The sequence below is a fragment of the Cnephaeus nilssonii genome (assembly GCF_951640355.1).
Source record: "Cnephaeus nilssonii genome assembly, chromosome: 13".
NCBI lineage: Eukaryota > Metazoa > Chordata > Mammalia > Chiroptera > Vespertilionidae > Cnephaeus > Cnephaeus nilssonii.
In genome coordinates this window covers 78,351,017-78,374,599 of record NC_137084.1, presented here as the reverse complement: position 1 = coordinate 78,374,599, position 23,583 = coordinate 78,351,017, and the positions used below count along the sequence as shown (strand labels likewise).

Sequence of the window (23,583 nt, the reverse complement as noted above, 5' to 3'; positions counted from 1 at the left end):
TGGGCACTTAAGATAGAAGCTCTTGGGTGAGCAGCAAATGAGTGGCAGCTGGGGTTTAGGTGCCTGGTGCCTGGGTCGAGATATGGCAAACCTGGGGTCCCGGCAGCACCGGAATCTCCTCTCTTTACCCCACTTCACCCTTCACTGCAGCGCCTTTTGTTCCGGGATCCCAGAATGTAGACGACGAGGCCTGGAAACGCAATTACCTGAAACCCAGCCGCTGCTCCGCTGCCATGCCTGCCCTCCACTTGGTCTGGGTGTGGGAATAACGCCCCCGACAGGAGTGTTTGAGGCCACGACTGCGGGCAGAGAGCATGGAGGCGCCGTCTATGTTGTATTTCCTGGGAGAACGATGAAGAAGGAGGCGGAACGAGGAACATGCAGCTCTGCATTATGCATTTGCTCTTCGCATTTGCTCTTCGCGTTTGCAGATGCCGCTCGGAGCCTGGCGGACACGGAGCAGGAGCCGGCCCCGCTCCCCAGAGCCCCGCTGCCGCAGCTGTTCCTGCCCGGCTGGGCCTGGCCTGCGTCACTGCGGGGCTCCTCCGGGTGGCCAGCTGGCCTTCTCCCCAGGGAGCCCGCAGCCTTGGCACTGCCCTCTGGAAGCTGCCAAAGCTGGAGCATTGGAGCAGGATGGGCATGAGCCTCCCTCGGCGGGGACACGGAGCAGCCCCCCGGCTTCACACGGGCGCTGAAGTGGGAGCTGGGGAGGACGGCGCTGAAGTGGGTGGCGAGAAGTGTGGGAACCAGGGCGTCTTTTCTGGCTTGCGGTGCACATCTTGCTCACTAGCCCCTAGAGGCTGGGAGAATTTGGCTTTGAAAGACCTGGCCGTGCTGTGTGGCCTTTCCAGGGTCCGCCCTGAAAATGACACCACGTGTGTCACTGACGAGGGGGGAGCCTCCTGGCTCCAGAGAGATCGCTCTGAATCAGGCTTGACACTGGGGGTTCCCAGGAAGGGTTAGGCTTATGCAGTAGTTGAGACAATAAAACAACCAATAGGAAACCAACCAACCCCTTCTTCTCTTCCAGGTTTCACGGTGTAATGTCATCATTACAGTCTGCTCTTGTGGGAGAGAGGAAGCTCATTATGGTGGAAGGCAGGCCCGAGCTCTGCCAGGGGGTCCTTAACAGTAGGCGGTTTCTCATGCCATCTGTGCTGTCACACAGCCTGTAGGCAAACAAATGCATTAAGGTTGGTGCCACTCAAGCCTGCCTGGGCCTGGAAGGTGTCCCCACAGTGCTCAGCTCGCTGCTGCCTTTGGGGAAAGGGAGCTCGTCTAGGGATCAAATGAAAAGGATGGAAATGCGTGTCAGAAGCCGGGTCTCCGCCTTGCCTTCTCTGAGTGAAACACAGAAAAGGTAAGCTCTACCTGGAATAGGTGGTCTGAATGGAAAAAAAAAAAACCAAAAAAAAAACAACAAACAGGATGGTTTATGATCACAACATCCTTGTGGCCGGTCTAATCTAGGATTCAATGAAAAAATAATTACTGAGTGTCTTCGATGAGTAAATGTTTTCATTTCCTTGGCATTTATTAAGCATCTACTCTGTGCACTTCAATGTGATAGCTGCTAGGGAGCGGTGAGGAGAAATGAATCAGACATGGTCTCTGATACACACACAATACGGAGGGTGAAAACAGGGACATGTTAATACGGAGAAAGCCAGTTTCAAGTTCCAAAGGAATTATAGGTTTTGTGATATACAGGTGCTGCTTTTACTTTTAAATGACATTTTTTCCCCTTGAAAACAAATACATAGAATACTTGCTTACTAGTGAAAATGTGAGGGGGAAATTCCTTCTAATACACCACCCAGATATAATCACTATTAATGTTGATACTTGGCTGTGGCATATAAGACTCAAGTATTACAAGTTTATAACTGAACTCTTAATTACACACACACACACACACACACACACACACACACATACACACACACACACACTGGACCAAACCTGAATGTTCTCTTCTTGTCCTATCACAGCTCCTCCTAAATGGTACCACCGGCCACACAGTTATTTTAGGCAGAACCTGAGTCCTCTTGGATGACTCCGCCTCCTCCAATTACCCCCAAGTCTCTTATATTCTAACCTACGCAACACAATTCAACCCATCTAGTCTCTCCCTCTTTACAGCCACACCTAAGCTCAAACCGCCTTCTTCCCTAGGTTACTGAATCTTCCTTCATTACTCCTACTTAATTCACTCTTGCCTCCTTTCACTCCATTCTCCATATTGTAGCATTATTTTTTAAAATATAAATTAGGTCTTCTAAAAATAGCTTCAGTGGTTTCAACTGCATTTAGAATAAACTTCTGTTTCTGAGAATAAGGCAGGCTAGGTTGTTTGGACAATCCTCGTGCTGAAAACTAAAAATGATAAATAATGTTTAAAGGATTCTTAAAAGCATCAAAACACTGACCATATGGCCTCAAATTACTACATCAAAATCAATGTCAGATTAGGAACCCAGAGAGTCAAGTAGGGCATTTTTTACCCTGATGGCATTTTCTGAACTGGATAAGCTGATTACAGCCTCATGGGCCGATGGAGACCCTCAACTCCCCAAGCCTTTTTAAAGTGGGGTACATCATAAACTGCCTCCTGCCATAGAGCTGGAAGGAAAAGGGCCATACCTTCAGGGTGGCCACCTCATCTCAGGAATTTCAACAAAGATTTCCTCTTCCTTGAGCAGACCGGAGCAGACGTGAGTTCTCCCCTGGAACTCATAAGCACAAAATGGCTTTGTAGTAAACTTGTGGGCTAAATTCACATGCACTGGAAGGCACATGAAAAGCTGTAAATTTGGTCAAGCTCTGGGGGTAAGCATAGGTTAAAAAAGACAAACAAACAAAAACAACCAAAACCATAAATAACTTGCCAATGGAAATGAATAGCACACCATAGAAAATACCAAGATACAAAAAAGAGGTACTATGTGGGAGAATTGGGACAAACAACAGACAGCAAACACAATAAAAAAAACACCACACACAACTTTAGATTGAATAACAGAAACATTTTATAATTTACTATGCTTATTGATTTAGAGAAAACAAAACTTAATAATAAACTTAAAAATATCTTCATGGAACCAAAAACTATAAAAAGCAACCTAGAATATTTGAAATAGAACTTTTATAAATGAAAAATGCAATAATAGAGACCTAATCACTGGGTTTAAGAGCACACACGCTAATAAAAAAAATCACCACAAGAATTCGTGAACTAAAAGATAACTCAGACAGATATTACCCAGAAAGAAGCACACAAAGGAACAAGAAATAAAAATGTGAAGAGAATAAGAAGGTAGAATGAGATCTGGTGTTTAATTCAAATTCTAGATGGAGAAGGGAGATAAAATGAGGCAAAGAAATGTTTGAAGAGATGATGGCTGAAAATTTTCCAAAACTGTTTAAAAGACAGATTCAAGAGTTTCTACAAATCTAAACAATATCCACTCTTAGATACATCATAGTGAATTTGAGGACACCACCGATGGTGAGGCAATCTTAAAAGCAGTCAGAGGAAAAAGAGTGTAAGGTTAAAGAAGAGGCATTTATAATGACAACTGAACTCTCAAAATATTTCATTTATAATAAAATCGTAATTCCTTCCTAGCTCTGAGAGTGTGTGATCTATGGTGCCCTCCTTTCCTACCTTCCCCTGTGCTGTTCTCTGCCTCTCACTCGCTCGCTCTGCTTCACTAGACTTCTCTCATTTCCATGGTCACACCTCCTCCACCTTTGCACATTCTTCTCCCACATTCTTCTCCATCCGCCTGAATTGTCCACCTTCTCCTTGTACAGGACTGGCCCCTTCTCCTCACTCAGATCTCAACCTAAATGTCACTTTTTCCATGGAGCCTTCCCTAAACAGTGGTCTAGATTAATTTTTAATCTTTTTCATATAATTTTATTTTCTTTCTTTCTTCATTTTGCATATCTTCCACTAGACTATGCTCCTGGAATACCAGAACCACAACAATTTTGTTCACACCTCTATACCTAGCACCCTGAAGAGTTTCTCACTTACAATAAGAATTCAGTAAGCCCTAGCCAGCTTGGCTCAGTGGATAGAGCATTGGACTGTGGAGACAAAGGATCCCGGGTTCGATTCCAGTCAAGGGCACGTACCTTGGCTTTAGGCTCCTCCCTAGCCTGGGCCCTGGTCAGGGCTCATGCAGGAAGCAACAAATCAATGTGTTTCTCTCACATTGATGTTTCTCTCTGTCTTTCCTTCTTCTATCACTCTCCCTAAAAAATCAATGGAAAAATATTCTCGGGTGAGGACCAACAAAAAAAAAAATTATTTTCAGTAAATAATTGTGAAAAAAATTTTAGTATAGATACTGCTGGTCTTTACCTAGGTACATTCACTTATATGATTATATGTAATTTTTGCTTTTTCATTTTTTAAAATATGTCAACATTCTATTCTCTAGTCTACATTTTACATTTACAATGTAATGTTTCCATGCTGATGAACATTCTTCTACAACTTGATTTTGCATGATAGTCCATCATAGAGATATCATCAGTTATTTAACCAATCCACTATTGTTGGATGTTTAGATTGTTTATCTCAGTCATGATGTGAATAAATCAATGTCTATTTCCTTGGCAATAGCACCTAGGTTGAAATGCAAGGGGGGGCAAAAACGTGTACCCTGAAAAGTCTCTCTCTTATTTTTGTATTCCAGTCACCCAGTTTTCCTACCCAGGCACAAACACTGTTACCTATAAAAATGGCAATTTTGTCAAATTTTCCTTTCCCTTTCCATAAGTTGAACCTTAATAAACCCAATTTACTCCATTTTGTTTGTTTGTTTGTTTTCTTAATAGTATACCTTGGGATTGTTTTATATCAGTACATAAAGATTTGTCACAGTCTTTTTAAATATTGTATAATATTCTACTGTATGTTATGAATACACTATATCATAATGTACTTAAGGAGTGTCCTATTATCGGATACATCTAGAATAAATTCCTAGATGTGGGATTGCATATTTAATTTAGTTTTATTGCTCTTGCTAGCCAGGTCTCTTTAGAAATTGTACAAAAACGTATGCCCACCAGGAACATATGAGTGTGGCTCTCCTTGCACTCTCAGTAGCAATACCTTATCAAACTTTCAGATGTTTACATATGTTACATAACAAATGGTAGCTTGTAGAAATGCAAAAATACTGAGAATAAATTGCATTTCTCCTTTAGGAATAAGGTTGACAACTTTTTTGTTCATTTAAGAAACATTTGTATTTACTTTTCTATGAAGTGCCTGTTTATGTTATTGCCTATACTTTAATTGTGGGTATTTCTTTATTCATAAATACTCTTTATATATAGACCCTCAATGTCTTATTCACACACTCTGTAATTTACTTTTATAAGTTCAATGCCAATACTCATTTAGATGTAAAACTTGACATGCCTGGCCCTAGCCAGTTTGGCTCAGTGGATAGAGTGTCAGCCTGTGGATTGAAGAGTCAAAGTTTCGATTCCGGTCAAGGGCACATGCCTGAGTTGCGAGCTCAATCCCCCATAGGGGGTGTGCAAGAGGCAGCCAATCAATGATTCTCTTCTCATCATTGATGTTTCTATCTCTCTCTCCCTCTCCCTTCATCTCTGAAATCAATTATATATATATATATATATATATATATATATATATATATATATATATATTTTTTTTTTTTTTTTTTTTTTTTTAAACTGGACATGCCTGGATTTAATGTGAAGTTTTATCTATCTCACTTGGTATGACTAATCAATTGTTTGCTGCAAAAATAATTATGTATTTGATTATAGAAAGCTGCCTCACACTTTATTGGTGTTGTTTCATAATATTCAATATATTCACAATGTTAGCTTTCCAAAACAAAAAAAATTAAAAACCCAGTGGTTTCAGATGAGAAACTGTGAAAAATATTGAGAAAAACATTTTTTTCAGATTAATGCTTCCCTCCCCAGTATATTCAAAACCAGAAAATCCAGGAAAAGGGCAAAATAAAAGTTTCTTTGCGTCCACTGTCTAATCCAGATTTTGCATTTTTGGATTATAATCTGCCCATATTGTGGCCATATTCCCATGTGGAAGGCATTTCAAAATACATGATGGAATCAAAGTAGCCCATTGAAACTTGCAAATTCAAGAATAGCCTGCTTACCGAAATGTTAGTCACAAATATGGGCTATATTTCACACAATAATATCATCTTCTATTACCTAATAAATTATATATTTACAAAAACAAATTTTGAGACAACGTAGTGGAAATGTCTTCCTCACTCTGAGATTATAAATGATTGCTCCCATGTTTTCTCATGATACATCTATGGATTCCTTTTTCACATTTTATGTCTGACCCACCTGGAATTTATTTTGGCATAAGAAGTGAAGTAGGGCTCTAACTTAATATTTTATCAGATGGCTCCCCAGTTGTTCCAACCAGGTTTATTGATAATCCATATTTACCACATTAATTTGAAATGTCATCTTCATAATACTCTAAGTGATGATGTATATTTGAGTCTATTTTTAGGTTTTCATGTCTGTCCCTTTAATAAGTCTATTTAGTACAAAAGGAGGACTATTTATTGCTTCTCATAATTATATTGCTCTCCAGAAAGGTTCTATCAGTTTATACCCCATCAACAGTGGATGAGTATCGTGCCCCTCCCTACCCTTGACAGCACTCATGTCATCGTATTTTAAATCCTTTTCATTTTGGAAGATAAAGAGTATAATTTAATTGGTTTTTATTTGCATTTTTATTACTATCAAGGCTGAGTGGTTTTTTTCCCATTTATTGAACACTTATGTTTCTTCTTTTGTAAATTAACTGTTTGTATCTTTTTGACCATATTTCTAAAGGGACAGTCAACTGTTTCTTAATGCTAAGATCATACTTTAAATCTTTGTCAGAGGTGCAGCTGATGTTAAGAACCGAGGTCAGGCCTGGCTGGTGTGGCTCAGTGGTTGAATGTCATCCTATGAACCTGGAGGTCATAGTTTGATTTGTGGCCAGGGCACATGCCCAGGTTATGGGCTCAATCCCCAGTAGGGGGCGTGCAGGAGGCAGCCAATCAATGATTCTCTCTCAACATTGATGTTTCTACCCCTTTTTCCCTCTCCCTGCCTCTCTGAAATCAGTAAAAATATGTTTTAAAAAGAGAAAAAGAACTGAGGTTAGGATAGTAGGCTGGATGGAGGAACCCATTCTAAAATATACTAGTATCTGCAACAGTAGGTCCAAATGCAGAGGGTTTTGCTGGATTGGAAGGGGGAGCTAGAAAATAACCATCCCTGCTATGGATTGAATGTTTGTGGCCCCCTAAAATCTGTATATTGAAGCCTCATCCCCAGGGCAATGAGAGCTGCAGTGGGCTCCGGAGGTGATGAGGTCATGGCTGTGAAGCCCTCAGGAGCGGGATCAGTGCCCTTGAAAGAAGAGCCCTGGCAGAGCTTGCTTTCTTTCTCTCTGATCTCTGACATGTGAGTAACTGACAAGAAGACACCACCTGCCAACCAGGAAGAGAGTCTCACCAGAACCCTACCATGCTGGCACCTGATCTCAAACTTCTGGCCTTCAGAACTATGAGGAATACCTTCTGTTGTTTAAACCACCCACCTGTTGATGGTATCCTATCTAATAAAAGAGTAATGTGCAAATTAACCATCACTCCGCTACACCCACAAGCCACACCCACCAGCCAATAAGAGCAAGTATGAAAATTAACCCCAACCAAGATGGCTGTGGCCACGGAGTGAGCAGGAGGGAGGCCTGGGTTTCCCTGGCAATAAAGGAAGCCAAGCTTTCCGCACACCCTGGCCGGCCCAGGCCTCCACTTAAGGCTAGAAAGTTTCAATTGTAGAAGATAAATAAACCCCATATACCAGGGCCTCCACTTGGGTCACCAGGGGACGTGGCCGGCCTGCAAACCACCACAGGCCCCTCGCCCAGGCTTCCCCACGCCCCAAGGGAACCCCCACCCTGATCCAGGACACCCTTCAGGGCAAACCAGCTGGCCCTCACCCATGCACCAGGCCTCTATCCTATCTAATAAAAGAGTAATATGCAGATTGACCATCACTCCAACACACAAGATGGCTGCCCCCATTTGGTCAAAGATCCTGCCCCCATATGGACACAAGATGGCCACCACAAAATGGCCAGCAGGGGAGGGAAGTTGAGAGGGACCAGGCCTGCAAGGGAGGGCAGTTGTGGATGATCAGGCCAGCAGGGGAGGGCAGTTGGGAGGGACCCAGGTCTGCAGGGGAGAGCAGTTGGGGGGACCTGGCCTGCAGGGGAGGGCAGTTAAGGGCAAACAGGCTGGTAGGGGAGCAGTTAGGCATCAATCAGGCTGGCAAGGGAGTGGTTAGAGGGTGATCAGGCTGGCAGGCAGAAGCGGTTAGGGGCAATCAGGAAGGCAGGCAGGTGAACAGTTGGGAGCCAGCAGTCCTGGATTGTGAGAGGGTTGTCCGACTGCCCCCGAGGGGTCCCAGATTGGAGAGGGTGCAGGCTGGGCTGAGGGACACCACCCCCCCTCCCCCGTGCATGAATTTCGTGCACCGGGCCTCTAGTGCTGTTATAATAGTCTGAAGTGACTAAGCCAATATCTAACATTTGCTCGCCGCTTATGCACCAATACTTTTCAAGTGTCTGTTCATCGTACCATCAGAATAACCTTACAAGGTTGGCATTACCATGCTCTCCATTTCTCAGGTAAGAAAAGTGGGGCTTAGTGATTAAATACCAAACTCAAAGTCACATAGCTGGTACATTATAGAATCACAACTAGAACCCAGCTCTCTGACACCAAAGTGGGTCCCCTTCCCGTCTGAATATACTGAATTTCAATAGCTACAGACTAGTGGACAAGCTAGATCCGTTCATATACAAAACTGTGTGAAAGACAGAGTTTGTCTGCAGCTGGCTGGTTCCTGTGTCTGTCACACAGATGAGCATCGGTCTCTGCCTGCGCCTGCCCGCCTCATCAGCACCCGCTGTCCTGCTGCCTCCCAATGAACAGAGTCTTAACCACAGCACCCATTAGACGTGATCCCCACTGGGGGCACGCCAAGTTTTGAACATGTCCCTGAACCCTTTTCTGCTCATCAGAATGTATCTGGTCTTTGAACTAAAAGCCACAGTTTCTGCTAATTTGCTCAATAAATTAAGAGTTTTTAATGCATGCTAATGAATTAATGTATTATTCACATGAAAGGCAGGAAGGAGAGAGGTAAAGAGAAAGGGAGAAGAAAATACTGAGCAAAGTTTACCAAGTGACAAACAAATGTGAGTTTGGCTTACAAGGTAATATAGAAATCCTGGGAGGAAAGGAAACCTTGGGCCCAGGCTAAATGGAAGGAGGAAGAGGGGCCAGAGGACCAGGTGGGCCTCAGCAGCTGGGTGCACTGTGTCTCCCTTCTCTGACTTCCTGGCAGACCATGGACTCATGGCCCACTTATCGCTGCAGCTCTTGCACCTCAGGAGTCCAGCTGGGCTCACAGTGGTGACTGTGTGAGCAGTGTGAGGGGCGCTGGAGGAAGGCTGTCCTTGGAGAGCTGGGCCTTCCAAGGGAGAGTGCTCCAGTAGGTAAATCAGGGTGTTCAGGTCAGAATTGGGGAAGACTCCTCCAGCCCCTCAAACTTCTCCAGAGCTATTAAAAGGGTAAGAAAAGACTCAACTAACCCTGGCTTCCCATGTACCTCTCAAAACCTTTTCAATTTGAAGGCAGTTCCCACTGGAAGAAGATGTACTGTATTTGCCTCCCTGAGGATTGTACCTGCAGCTTTGACATGAAGGACCAGGAGAGGAGTTGAAACACAACATGAGGGAGCATCTTCGTATTCCCACCTTGGACTGTACAAATGGCTCTGCTTTGGCAGGAGGAAAAGGAGTGGGCAAATAAGAGATGATCTATGTATTTTTCAATTCACAAGAATAATGAAATATTTTCAGAAATGTCTGCTTGAGGCTCCAGGTTTTCTCTCTAGACTTTTTCCCTTTGCTGAGAGATGCTACTGAGGGGCGCACAGTGCAAAGACCTGGCTCTGCCCAGAGCTGTCTAGTCTTAAAGCGACGGACTAGGTGAGAGGAGCTCTGGGTCCTCTCCGCCAGGTGCTGCTGCGCTGTGTCTGCCTTTATCTGAAGTGATGAACTGTTTCAGGGTAGGGGATGAGACAAGATTAATTACACTCAATTGGGTAAAAACATTATTAAGAATACCCCTTGCATTTATCTTATTACTGTGCCTTTTTACTCTCTTGTGGCACAGTAATATTTTAAGGCTATCATGAGTGTAAAATAACCTCACCACTAGCCCTTTGGAATAGGAAGGAGACACTGAGGCCTGGGAGGTCCTGACACTTGATGGGAACCCTAGGGGGCTCCCAGGTCCCTCTCTGCCAGGTGGAGCGCATCCACCTTCCGCAGGAGGTCCTACTCCCGCAAGACGCGCTCTGCTGATGAGAGCCGTTTCTTTTTCCTGAGCCCCATTGCATCGGGCAGACACATTAAAGGCCTCCCCATAGACAAAATTCAGGGGCCGACAGGTAGTTTTCCATTAATAAAGCAAAAATACAAATTAAGCCATCCTCTTGGTGGTTCTAGAATAGAACTTGACCCCTCCTCCCCAGCTCCACAGGAATCCACAAACACATTTTTAAATAACAAAAAGAAAATTGAGTACTTGATGCTGTTAGCAGAGGCCCTGGGGGGCTGCAGAGACCAGAAAACAGTCTATTATTTTGCACCTGTCCTGCCCATAGCTCGTTGTGCAGCAGTATTTACTTAAAAAGCAGAGGAGGAAATCATTATTTGCTCTTAGTCCTGCGATTCCCCTGGCTACACTGTTTGGAGAAACTGTTTTATTCTATTTCTTTTCCTCCTTTCTCCCCTACCCAAGTTGCAGGAGGTAAGAGTGACAGTGCCTCGCACAGATGACATAGAGAATCAGCAAGAGGCCAGGTGGGGGCTCAGCCTCAGCCCTCCCTGCTTCCTTTCCAGTCGGACAGCCGAGAAAGGGAGGGGTCTCTTTCTCTCTCTTCCTCTCCCTCTTTATTCTCTCTCCCCATTTAGAAAAGCTGTATACACTTTAGATACGCATGCTATATGTGCAGGTATACATTAAGAACATAAACATATACACTTTGTTTACATATGCATATATTTCATACATATATGTGTGTATCATACACATGCCATGTAAACATATTTCCATTGTAGACGTGTGTATTAAATACACACACCCCCGCGGGCACACACACAGAGACATACATACATCCCACTTCCTCCTGCAAGTGGAAGGGCTGGGGGAGCACTGAACAACAGAAGATGCACAGCCTGCAGCAGACCCGCGGAAAAGCAAAGCCCCTTGTTACATGTGAGAAGTATCTGCCCGTCACTAGTGCTTCTCCCTCTTCATGGCTTGCTTCTCCTGCTGGAAGTTGGCAGCAATCAGCCTTACAAGCGCTGGGGAAAGAGTTACTTGGACAGATGACAGGGAATCCCACCCTACCGGAAGCGCGCCCCCCCCCCCCCCCCCCCCCGCACAGATGATGCGGCGCCCCTGCTGGACAGGGGGCAGCACAGCTGGAAGGAGCTTGTTTCCTTGGAAAATAGAGTCCTCGGGCAGGGAAGACAGAAACACGACTGGACTGGTAAACAGGCTATTGTCAGGGTAAGAGGGTGCTGAGGGCCGTGCCTACCAGGCGCAGAGCATTTTCTAAAGCAGTGGGCAGAGGGACAAATGGCCCTGGGGGAGAGAGCGCCCAGCAGGACCCGCGGGCTTCCCTTTGGCAGCCTCCAGCCCTTCGCATCCACACGTGTTCGTGCAGAAAGGGGCCCACCGCTCACCCCTTCCGCCCAGAGAGGAGGGACGGCTGAGTAGTTCCAGGGGGAAGTGGAGCTGGGATCCGAAGACCTCCAGCTGCAGGCGGCTTGCGGTCCACCCCCGCAGGGAGTCCAGTGTTCTTTACAGAACTAGAGCAGTTTTAGTCTTTCTGTGAATTGGGGGCTCTCAGGGAGAGGAGAAAGCGAGGAGCCAGCTCTAAGCCTCTGACCTGTGAGAAATGGCTCACCTGTCCGAATGTCAAATGAGGGGCTAGGAAACAGAAGCGTGGCGAAAATGAGACTTTTAACAGCACTTTCCAGAGCAGGCGCCCTTATACAGGATCACAAGTGGGGCAGGGAACATAGCCTATTTATTTAGTCCCTCCTCCGGTTCCTCATTGGCTGAGTCTTATGAGATGACCTGTTTCCTCACATGTCACCTAGGTCTTGCTGTCTCCCATTGGGCTGTCTCCACCTCCCTTTGTCTAGCTATCCCCTCTTCCCACCCCCACATCCTGTTTGCTCTGGGGAAATTCAGTCACCGCCTGGCCACATGCTGTTTCTTTTCCTTGAAGATGAATCAGAGGCATGTTTCTTACATGACCCAACCACCTTCCCTCAGAGCTGCTCTCCTTGTATTGTTCTCATTATTGATCGTCTACAAGCTCAAATTGTAACAGGTTCTGTGACTGCAAAGATTAGGAAAACCAATATTTCCTGGTTGGTCACCTCTGGGCAGCCTCTTAGGCTCCCCGTTCTTTCTAGGGCTCCCCTGTTTCCTGCTCTTGGTCCTAGACTTGACCCCCCTTCTCAACTTACTTTTCCCACCAGATTGCTTAGGTACCATATTTTTACCTTGCTGCTTGTTCTTTCTAGGAACAAAGCAGTGACTACAGCAAAGAAAACTCTTGCCCCTTAGATACTAAGTGATACTGGGCATGAAAGAAACAAGATACATAAGTAACATGGCTAGAATGGTGGTGAGTACAGAGGAGAAAAATGAAGCAGAGGAGGAGTAAAGGCAGTGTGATAAGTGGGCCTGCGTCTTAGATAAGGAGACTGCAGAGAGCCTGATGGAGAAGGTGACTTTTGAGAAAGAGCTGAGGCCTGCAGGGGAATGAGCCGTGCCCATAATTGGGCAGCAAGCATTTCAGGTGGAGGCAACAGCAAGTTCTAGGGCCCTGAGGTGGGAGTGTGCCTGGCATGTTTGAGAGACAGCAAGATGCCAGCTTAATGGAAGAGAGTGAACAAGTAGTAGGTGATGTCAATAAGGGAAGGAGGTCAGATCCCATCCAGTTCTGCTGTCACTGTGGACCAGTGCATAAACAATGGCTTTTACTCTGAGGGAAAAGGGAGCTATGGAAAGTTTAAGCAGAAGTGTGGCATCTGCTTTACATTTAACTGATCTCTTAGGCTGTTGTGTCGAAATTAGACCATAAGGAAGTAAGGGCAGACGCAGGGAGACAAATTAGGAGATGTAGCGATAATCTGGGCAAGAGGTAATGCTGGCATGGCTCAGGGATTTGGCAGGGCAAGTGTGGAGTACAAACCATCTTCAAGGTTTCTCCACCAGATTAGCCCACTCATCCGTCAGGGGAGCCTGTGTGATTCCCTAGATGGTGCACGTGATTCCCTTCCTGTGCTCTCTTCACAGCTATACATGCTTGTCTAAATCCATGCCATCCAGTAAGGTAGCCACTAACCACATGTGGCTCTTGTGTAGTTGAAATGTGTCTAGTGCTGTAGGTTGAAATGATATTTTGGATTTATTCAGTTAAAATTTGTTATTAAAATTAATTTTATTGGTTTCTTTTTACCTTTTTAAAAAGTGGCTACTAGGAAAATTTAACTTATGTTTGTAACACCTATTTCCAGACAGCACTAGCTTGAGTATTTTCATACTATAATGTGACTATCTGAAAGCATGTCCAGCTTCTGCACTAGGAGCAAGAGAAAAATTCTCATCTTTGTGTCCAAAGACCCTTGAAAGGAGCCTTATCCATAATAAATCCCTCTTCCCAAACACTGAAGAGATGAATGAGCTCTGTAAGAGAAACACAAACAGAGTAAGGTGTAGACAGGGAGGATTTTGACTGATGGACAAGGGGAAGTAGAAGGAAGTGGTTTCACAGTGTTAGAAATAAGGCGAGCCCCCCAAGTCAGGGGTTCTGGTAAAATACAAAACACTCGGGAGCCAGGCAGCAAGGCAAACATATTTACTTCTGTGTAGAAGGGTGCACACACATGGTCTGGAAGCGCGGGCACACCGAGCAGACCGTCTGCTTGGCTTTATAATCCCTGACGCATGTGACCTGTCCTTTGCTCTTTTTTTTTTTTAATTTTTTTTTTATTGATTTTTTTAGAGAGGAAGGGAGAGGGATATAGAGCTAGAAACATCGATGAGAGAGAAACATCGATCAGCTGCCTCCTGCACAGCCCCTACTGGGGATGTGCCCACAACCAAGGTACATGCCCTTGACTGGAATTGAACCTGGGACCTTTCAGTCTGTAGGCCAATGCTCCATCCACTGAACCAAACCGGTTTTGGCTGTCCTTTGCTCTTGATTGGAGCTCAGGCGCACAGTCTTTCGAGATTGGCTAATTCAGAGGGAGGCCCCCAGGAGAGCTGCAATCCATGGGGCCAATATGGTGGCTGCCAAGTCACGCAGTCCAAAATGGCAGCTGTCTAAACTGTTCTTTGACAGAAAAGATGACTTGTTTATTCTCACAACAGGAGAAGCTGGGGTCTCTGAAAGCATGGACAGTCAGTAGTGGAAAGTGAATGATTTGAATGGAAGCAAAGATTAAAAGATCAGCCATGGGCATCCAGGATGAAGGGTCAGGACTCCTGTAAGCAATGGGAGTCACTGAGGATTTGTGAGCCTAAATGGCTGCCATGATCACATAGTGCAGCAGTCATGAGTAGCAGGCTGTCACACTATTTGCCTGTATGAATTATTTGCATTTCATCACTTGGTTTGTTTCTTTATCTCAGTGCTTGTGGTTTAGAGCTCTGATTTCAGTATCACCAGGGCAAACCCCTGCTTGACTTACCATTCCCCAGCTCAAATCCCCTGAGCCCAAACCTTTTCCAGGGAGGAGAGCAAACCCATTTCCCATGAGGATCTTTGCTGTGAGTTTACTTTTTGTTCCCTGAGAGGTAACTTCGGAGCCCTCGGGAACCAGGAAGAAGGATTCCAGAGCTTTTCAGGCTGTGGACTCGGAGCTTTGGTTCCTTTGAACACCACTGCTCTGGAAAAAAGCCAGTAGTTGGCCAGGCCATCCAGCTGCAAGCTTGAGCTGAGGCTGCTGGGCTGTTGATGGGTGTGTTCCAGAATCAGCCTTGGGGATAAGTAAAGCTTTTTTCCATAATGAGATCCAATCGGCTCCTTAATTATATTTCCCTCATCTTATATATTTTTAAAAAGTGAACTACCTAGCCCAGCCACCATGGCTCAGTAGTTGAGCATCAACCTATGAACCAGGAGGTCACAGTTTAATTCCTGGTCAGGGCACATGCCCAGGTTGTGGGCTCGATCCCAGGTTGGGGAGAATGGGGGGGCAGGAGGTGGCTAATCAATGATTCTCTATCATTGATGTTTCTATCTCTCTCTTCCTCTCTGAAATAAATAAAAATATATTTTTTAAAAAGTGAACTTACCTAGATTGGTTAATCAAAACGTGTGTAGAATGAGATAAAAAAATGGTGGTGGAGTAAGTGGAGGCAACACAGACACACTCCCAGGACCAAACTGGAATTACAATATATATATATATATATATATATATATATATATATATATATATATCCTGAAGACTAGCTGGAGAGAACCCTGATAACCAAGGATGGAAAGTGGAGACCACATAGAGACTGGTAGGAAGTGTGGAGGCACGAAAGGGCTGTCAGGGCTCTCACAGACAGTAGCTGAAGTTCTAGAGAAATATCTAAACTGCGGGGTGGGGGGGGGGCATTGAGAACCCTGGGGTCTAGTCCCCAAGCTGGGCCCCACAGTAGAGAGCACCAGAACTGAGAAAGGTGTCCACATAATATCTGGCTATGTAAAGTAGCAGGGTTGTGGTCTGCCAGGGAGAGATAGCTGGAAATGCAGGCACACTCTTAAAGGGTCAATGCACAAAATTTTGAGTGCAGCCACTCACCTTGGGCTCCAGCATAGGGAGGTCAGAGTGGACTGAGCTTATGTAAGCATAAGCCAGGGTTTGGGGCTCTGAGGTTAGAACTCAGTAGGCAGACACTACAGTGCTGAGTCATTCCCTCATGTGGTGAATGTCATCTTTCTCAGACAGAATTTTGCTATCCTGGCAGTTTTTGCCAGGGGGAGAGAGGGGAGAGAAAGTTGACTCATCCTATTGGAAAACCCTTCACCCTACCATGTGGAGTTTTTGAGGCCCATTAAGAGAATGAGAATAACAATTAGCCTACAGGCAGAAGCAATTGCCCCACCCTTTGGAAAAATTCTCACCCCACCTATGGACCATTGCCTGAGACTACTCAAGACTAAATCCAGTCAGTCTGCAGGCAGAGGTTGGTCTCTGAAGGCTTTGAGTCTTTGCCTGATCTAATGAGTCAGAAACAGCATTTGGGTCCCCACAACAGATACACAGGGAAGCAAACACCAGCAGGAACTCATACACATCTCCATGCCCCCACCACAGACACTATCCCAGACTCACACAGAAAGGCAAAAGCCAGAGAGACCCCAAGCTCCTGTAGCTGACACCTTCAGGTCCAGCTCCTTGGGGCAAGGGAGTACAGCTCAAAACATGGACTATCCAGGTGTGAGACTCAAGGCAGATCCAGTCTCTGGGCTAAGGAGTCCCCAATCACTGGACAACTAGGGGAGTCAACCTCTCGGACCTCAATTAGGTTGCCCAGGGCCAAAAAGGAACAGTGACCCACATTCATCAGCAGTGAGAAGCTCCCAGGAGGCCCAGGATAGACACACCAAGGGACCAGATTCAACAATATCAGAGCAAAATCCAGCAAGCCACTCAAAAAGGACCCAAAGCACCTGAATAACAGCTGGCACAATGACATTGGGGTTGAACCTCACTGGCAGCAAGTTGGAGGGGAGATCCCTCCCATGAATGGGACATCAACAATCAAGTCCCATTACAACAGGAGAGCCCAAACTATGCTCTCAAGGAGCATTCCTAGAGCATCTAGCTCAGGTGAACAAAGATACTGCACCACTGGACCCCTGCACCACTTTCTACATTAGGCCAGCCCACAAAGAATGGGAGGCATAACAGTTCTATCTAATACATAGAAGCAAATACAAAGAGACAGATAAAATGGGGAGACAAAGAAACAACTTCCAAATGAGAGAAAAGATGGAATCTACAGAAAAAGAACTAAATGAAATGGAAGCAAGCAACCTATCAGACATAAAATTTAAAGATGCTTAAGGAACTTAATGCAAAGTACAACAGCATGTAAAGAGAAATAGAGGTCATGAACAAGAACCAGACAGAAATGAAGAATGATATATCTGGCATAAAAAACACACTGGAAGGTATTAAAAGTAGATTGGATAAAGCAGAGGATCAAATCAGTGATTTGGAAGACAAGGTAAAAATAACTACCCAATTAGAGCAGCAAATAGAAAAAAGAAAAGCAAGAAGATAACTTAAGGGAGCTATGGCAGAACATAAAACATAACAACATCCACATTATAGGAATGCCAGAAGGGGAAGAGGGTGAGCAATGAACAGAGAACCTGTTTAAAGAAATAATGACAGAAAACTTCCCCAACCTCATAAAGGAAAATGTCACACAATCTCAGGAGACACAGAGAGTCCCAATCAAGATGTACCCAAAGAGACCCACACATAGACACATCATAATTAAAATGACAAACATTAAAGGCAAAGAAAGAATCTTAATGGCAGCAAGAGAGAGACAGAAAATTACTTACAAAGAAGTTCCCATTAGAATGTCATCTGTCTTCTCAATAGAAATACTTAAGGCCAGAAGGGAATAACATGAAGTATTCAAAGTACTAAAAAGCAAGAGCCTAAATCCAAGACTACTGTATCCAGCAAGGCGTATCAATTAAAACTGAAGATAAAATAAAAAGCTTTCCAGACAATATAAAAGTTTAAGTACATTACCACCAAGCCAGCAATACAAGAAAAATTAAAGGGAATGCTTTAAGAAGAAGAAAAGGTGTGAGAGAGGATCATCGGCATAAAGAAAATAAAAATGGCAATAAAGAAACACCTATCAATAATAACTTTAAATGTAAATGGATTAAATGCTCCAGTCAAAACATATAGAGTGACTGAATAAGAAAACCCATATATGTGCTATCTACAAGAGACCCACCTCAGAACAAAAGATACACATAGACTGATAATGAAGGGATGGGAAAATATATTCCATGCAAATGGAAAGGAAAAAAAATCTGGGGTAGCAATACTCATATCAGACAAAATAGACTTCAAAACAAAGGCTATAACAAGAGACAAAGAAGGCCACTTCATAATACTAAAGGGAATGATTAAAAAAGAAAATATAACCCTTGTAAACATATGCACCCAGATATAGGAGCACCCAAGTACATAAAAACTCTTGATGGACTTTAAGGGAAAGATTGATAGCAATACAGTCATATTAGGGGACTTTAACACATCACAGACATCACTGGATAGATCTTCCAGACAAAAAATTAACAAGGAAACAGAGACCTTAAATGACACACTAGATTAGATGGACCTAAACAATATTTAACCCTTTGCACTCACTTGCTTTGTTCTTGATTCCTTTATTCTAATGCTAACCGTGTCGAGTCACACTTGACATCCGAATGCAAAAGGTTAAGGAATATTTCACTCCAAAGCAACAGAATATAAATTCTTCTCAAGTGCACATGGAACATTCTTAAAGATAGATGATATGTTAGGGCACAGAGCAAGTCTATACAAATTCAAGAAGATTGTTATAATACCAAGCATTTTCTTGGATCACAATGGCATGAAGTTAGAAATCAACTACAATAAAAATTTTTAAAAAAACACACTCAAATATATGGAAGCTAACTAGCATGTTATTAAATAATGAATGGTTACCAATGAGATCAAGCAAGAAATAAAAAACTTCCTGGAGACAAATGAAAATGCACACACAACCACCCAAAACCTATGGGAGATTGTGAATGCAGTCCTGAGAGGGAAGTTCATAGCACTACAAGCCTATCTCAAGAAACAAGAAAAAGCACTAATAAACTATCTAACACTACAACTAAATGAATTAAAAAGAGAACAGCAAGAAAATCCCAGGGGAAGTAAAAGTACAGAAATAATAAAGATCAGAGTGGAAATAAATGACATAGAGATTTAAAAACCAGTACAAAAGATTAATAAATCCAAGAACTGGTTCTTTGGAAAAATAAACAAAATTGATGAACCCCTAGCCAGACTCATCAAGAAACAAAGAAAGCAGACCCAAATAAATAAAATCAGAAATGAAAGAGGCGATATTGCAATGGACACCACAGAAAAACAAAGTATTGTAAGCCAATACTATGAACAACTATATGCAAACAAACTGGACAAACTGAGCAAAATGGACAAATTCCTAGAAACATATAATCTTCCAAAACTCAATCAGGAAGATCAGAAAACCTGAGTAGGCCAATAACAACTGATGAAATTTAAGCAGTAATTTTAAAACTTCCAGCAAACAAAAGTCCTGGCCCAGATGGATTTACAGGTGAATTTTACCAAACGTTCAAAGAAGAACACCTATCCTCCTCAAACTATTCAAAAATATCCAAGAGAAAGGAACACTTCCAAGCTTTTTTGATGAGGCCAGCATTATCCTAATTTCAAAACCGCATAAAGACACTACAAAGAAAGTAAAATATAGGCCAATATGGCTGATGAACACAGATGCTGAAATCCTCAACAAAATATTAGCAAATCAGATCCAGCAATATATTAAAAAGATCGTACACCATGATCAAGTACGATTTATTCTGGGGATGCAAATCTGGATATTCACAAATCAATAAATGTGGTACATCTCATAAACAAATTGAAAGATAAAAACCACATGATCATATCAATAGATGTAGAAAAAACATTTGACAAAATCCAGCACCCTTTTTGATAAAAGCTCTCAGTAAAGTGGGAATAGAGGGATCACACCTCAACATAATAAAGGCCATATATGAGAAACATGCAGCCAACATAATACTCAATGGGCAAAAACTAAAAGTGTTTCCCTTAAGAACAGGAACAAGACAAGAATGTCTGATTTCACCACTCTTATTTACCATAGTCCTGGAAATCCTAGCCATAACAATCAGTACTGGAAGTCCTAGCCACCGCAATCAGACAAAAAGAACAGATAAAAGACATCCAAACTGAAAAGGAGGAAGTAAAACTATTTTTTCACAGATAATATGATATTGTACATAAAAAACTCTAAAGACTCCACCAGGAAACTACTAGACTTAATAAATGAATTCGGCAAGGAAGCAGGATATAAAATCAACATTCACAAATCAATGGCATTTTTATACACCAATAATGAACTCTCAAAAAGAGAAACTAAAAACACAATCCCATTTACCATTGCAACAACAAAATAAAAAAGATACCTAGAAATTAACTTAACAAAGGAGGTAAAAGATGTGTACTTGGAAAACTACAGAATGTGGTTTTTATCTTTCAATTTGTTTATGAGATTTGCATCCCCAGAATACAAACAAATGAAAGTATATACCATCTTCATAGATTGGAAGATTAACATCACTAAAATGTCTATACTTCCCAAAGCAATCTATAGAGTCAACACAATCCCTATTAAAATACTAATGGAATACTTCACAGAGCTAGAACAAATACTCCAAAAATTTATATGGAACAAATACTCCAAAAATTTATATGGAACCATAATAGACCCTGAATAGCTGCAGCAATCTTGAGAAAGAAGAACAATATCAGATATCAAACTATACTACAAAACCATTATAACCAAAATAGCCTGGTACTAGCACCAGAACAGGCATATAGACCAGTGGATCAGAACAAAGACCCCAGAAATTGACCCACACCATTACGGTCAATTAATATTTGACAAAGGAGACAAGAACATACAATGGAGTAAAGACAGTCTCTTCAACAAATGGTGCTGGGAAAACTGGACAAACACATGCAAAAAGATGAAACTAGACCACCAACTTACACCATACACAAGAATAAACTCAAGATGGATAAAAGACTTAAATGTAAGGCATGAAACCATAAAAATTTTAGAGAAGAACATAGGCAGTAAAATCTCGGACATTTCACATAGCAATATGTTTATGGATACATCTCCTAGGGCAAAGGAACTAAGAAGAAAATAAACAAATGGGTTTATCCTACTTAATAATAGACAAATATGCAAATTGACCGCACCTTTGCTATGCCCAAGCCACGTCCACCAGCCAAGCCATGCCCACGAACCAATCAGGATGAGTATGCAAATTACCCCAACCAAGATGGCGGCTAATTTGCATATCAAGACAGCGTAGAAAGAAGCCAAGAGCTGCAGAAAGGAGCAAAGCTGCGGAGAAGCAAGCAAGCTGGGGGGAGGAGAATGGAGGAGCGGAGGCGGGGCCGGGGGAGAAGGAAGGAGAGCAGGTGGCTGGCAGAGAAGGTGGGGCAGGGGAGAAGGGAGAAAAGCAGGCGGGCTGGCGGAGAAGGCGGGGCGGGGGAGAAGTGAGGAGAGCAGGCAGGGCGGGGTAGAGTGCAGCAGGAAATCCTATTGCAGGATTTTTCCTGCAACAGGAACGCTAGTATCAAAATAAAAACCTTCTGCACAGCAAAAGAAATCACCATCAAAATGGAAAGTAAACCTGCTGTATGGGAGAACGTATTTGCCAATGATACATCTGATAAGGGGTTAATATACAAAATATATTAAATATTTATACAACTCAACAAAAAGAAGATAAACAATCCAATTTAAAAAATAGGCAGAAGAGCTAAATAGACATTTCTCCAAAGAGGACATACAAATGGCCAAGAGACATATGGAAAAATGCTCAAAGTCACTGATCATCAGAGAAATGCAAATTAAAACCATTATGAAATATCATCTCATACCTGTCAGAATGGCTATCATCAAAAAATCAACAAACAACAAATGCTGGAGAGGATGTGGAGAAAAGGGAACACTGGTTCACTGCTGGTGGGAATGCAGATTGGTGCAGCCACTGTGGAAAACAGTATGGAGTTTCCTCAAAAAATTAAAAATGGAACTTCTGTTTGACCCAGTGATCCCACTTTTGGGAATATATCCTAAAAACTCCTAAACACCAATCAGAAAGAATATGTGCACCCCTATGTTCATAGCAGCATCCTATATAATAAAAGCCTAATATGCAAATTGTCCCCTTGGTTGGTCATTTGACTGGGAGTTCGACCGGGAGTTTGACTGCTCACTATGATGTGCACTGACCACCAGGGGACGGCATGGAACATATTGGGTGTCAGCGACATGGTGCTGGCAATGGACAGCAGTGGAGGTGCTGCCAGCCCCAATGGGCTCCAACGAGAGTGGGACCACAGAGGGATGATGGAGCAGGTGAGGGGGCAGTGCCAGGCTGTGAGGCTGCGAGGCTGGGGGTGCAAGCTGGGGCCCGATCTCCGCAGGCCACCTTGAGGGACCCCACCTGTGCACACATTTGTGCACTGGGCCTCTAGTTATTTATAATAGCTAAGATTTGGAAACAGCCCAAGAGCCCATCAGTAGATGAATGGATAAGAAAGCCATGGGACATTTACATAATGGAATATTATGCAGCTGTTAAAAAGAGGGATCTGTTACCCTTTGGGACAGCATGGAGGGACCTGGAGACTATTATGCTAAGTGAAATAAGCCAATCTGGGAAAGACAAATATCACATGATCTCACTTATTTGTGTAATCTAATGAACAAAGTGAATTGACCAGCAAAATAAGACCCAAAGCATGGAGGCAAGGAACAGACTGATATATCTCTATGTGGGGTTTGGGGGATGAGAAGAGATAAACCAAAGAACTTATATATTTACTAGAGGCCTGATGCATGAAATTCATGCAAGAGTAGGCCTTCCTTCCCCAGTAGGCTGCCTGCACCGGCTTTCCTCCAGCACCCGGGACCTGGGCTTCCTCACAGCCCATCTTCATCTGGAAGGTCACCCAGAAGGACGTCTAGAAGTATGTCTGGTGTAATTAGCATATTACTCTTTTATTATTATAATAGACTAGAGGCCTGGTGCACGAAAATTCATGCACTCGGCCAGGGGCGGGGGGGGGGACGGCTCTCAGCCGGGCCTGCACCCTCTCACAGTCTGGGACCCCTCGGGGGATGTCCACCTTCCGGCTTAGGCCCACTCCCCAGGGGATGGGCCCAAGCTGGCAGTCACACATCCCTCTGGCAGCCTGGGAGCCCTTGGGGGACATCCTTAGCACTGCCGAGGAGGCAGGAGAGGTTCCCACCACCACCGCTGCACCCGCAGCCTTCAATCTGGCTTGTGGCTGAGTGGAGCTCCCCCTGGGAGAGCTCACTGACCACCAGGGGGCAGCTCCTGTGTTGAGCATCTGCCCCCTGGTGGTCAGTGCATGTCATAGCGACTGGTTGTTCCTGGTCAATTTGCGTATTAGCCTTTTATTATATACTAGAGGCCTGGTGCACAAAATTCGTGCACGGGGGGTTCCCTCAGCAAAGCCTGCACCCGCTA

The 23,583-nt window shown here is 43.6% G+C and overlaps 1 pseudogene across 1 annotated transcript in view; it reads right to left on the bottom strand.

Moving 5' to 3' along the window:
- Positions 1–327: 327 nt before the first annotated feature.
- LOC307110216 (NXPE family member 2-like) overlaps positions 328–23,583 on the bottom strand; it is a 134,392-nt pseudogene continuing 111,136 nt past the window's right edge. Inside the window, exon 3 of the transcript in view lies at positions 328–718. The product of the transcript in view is annotated as an NXPE family member 2-like (transcript). The remainder of the gene's footprint in view (positions 719–23,583) is intronic.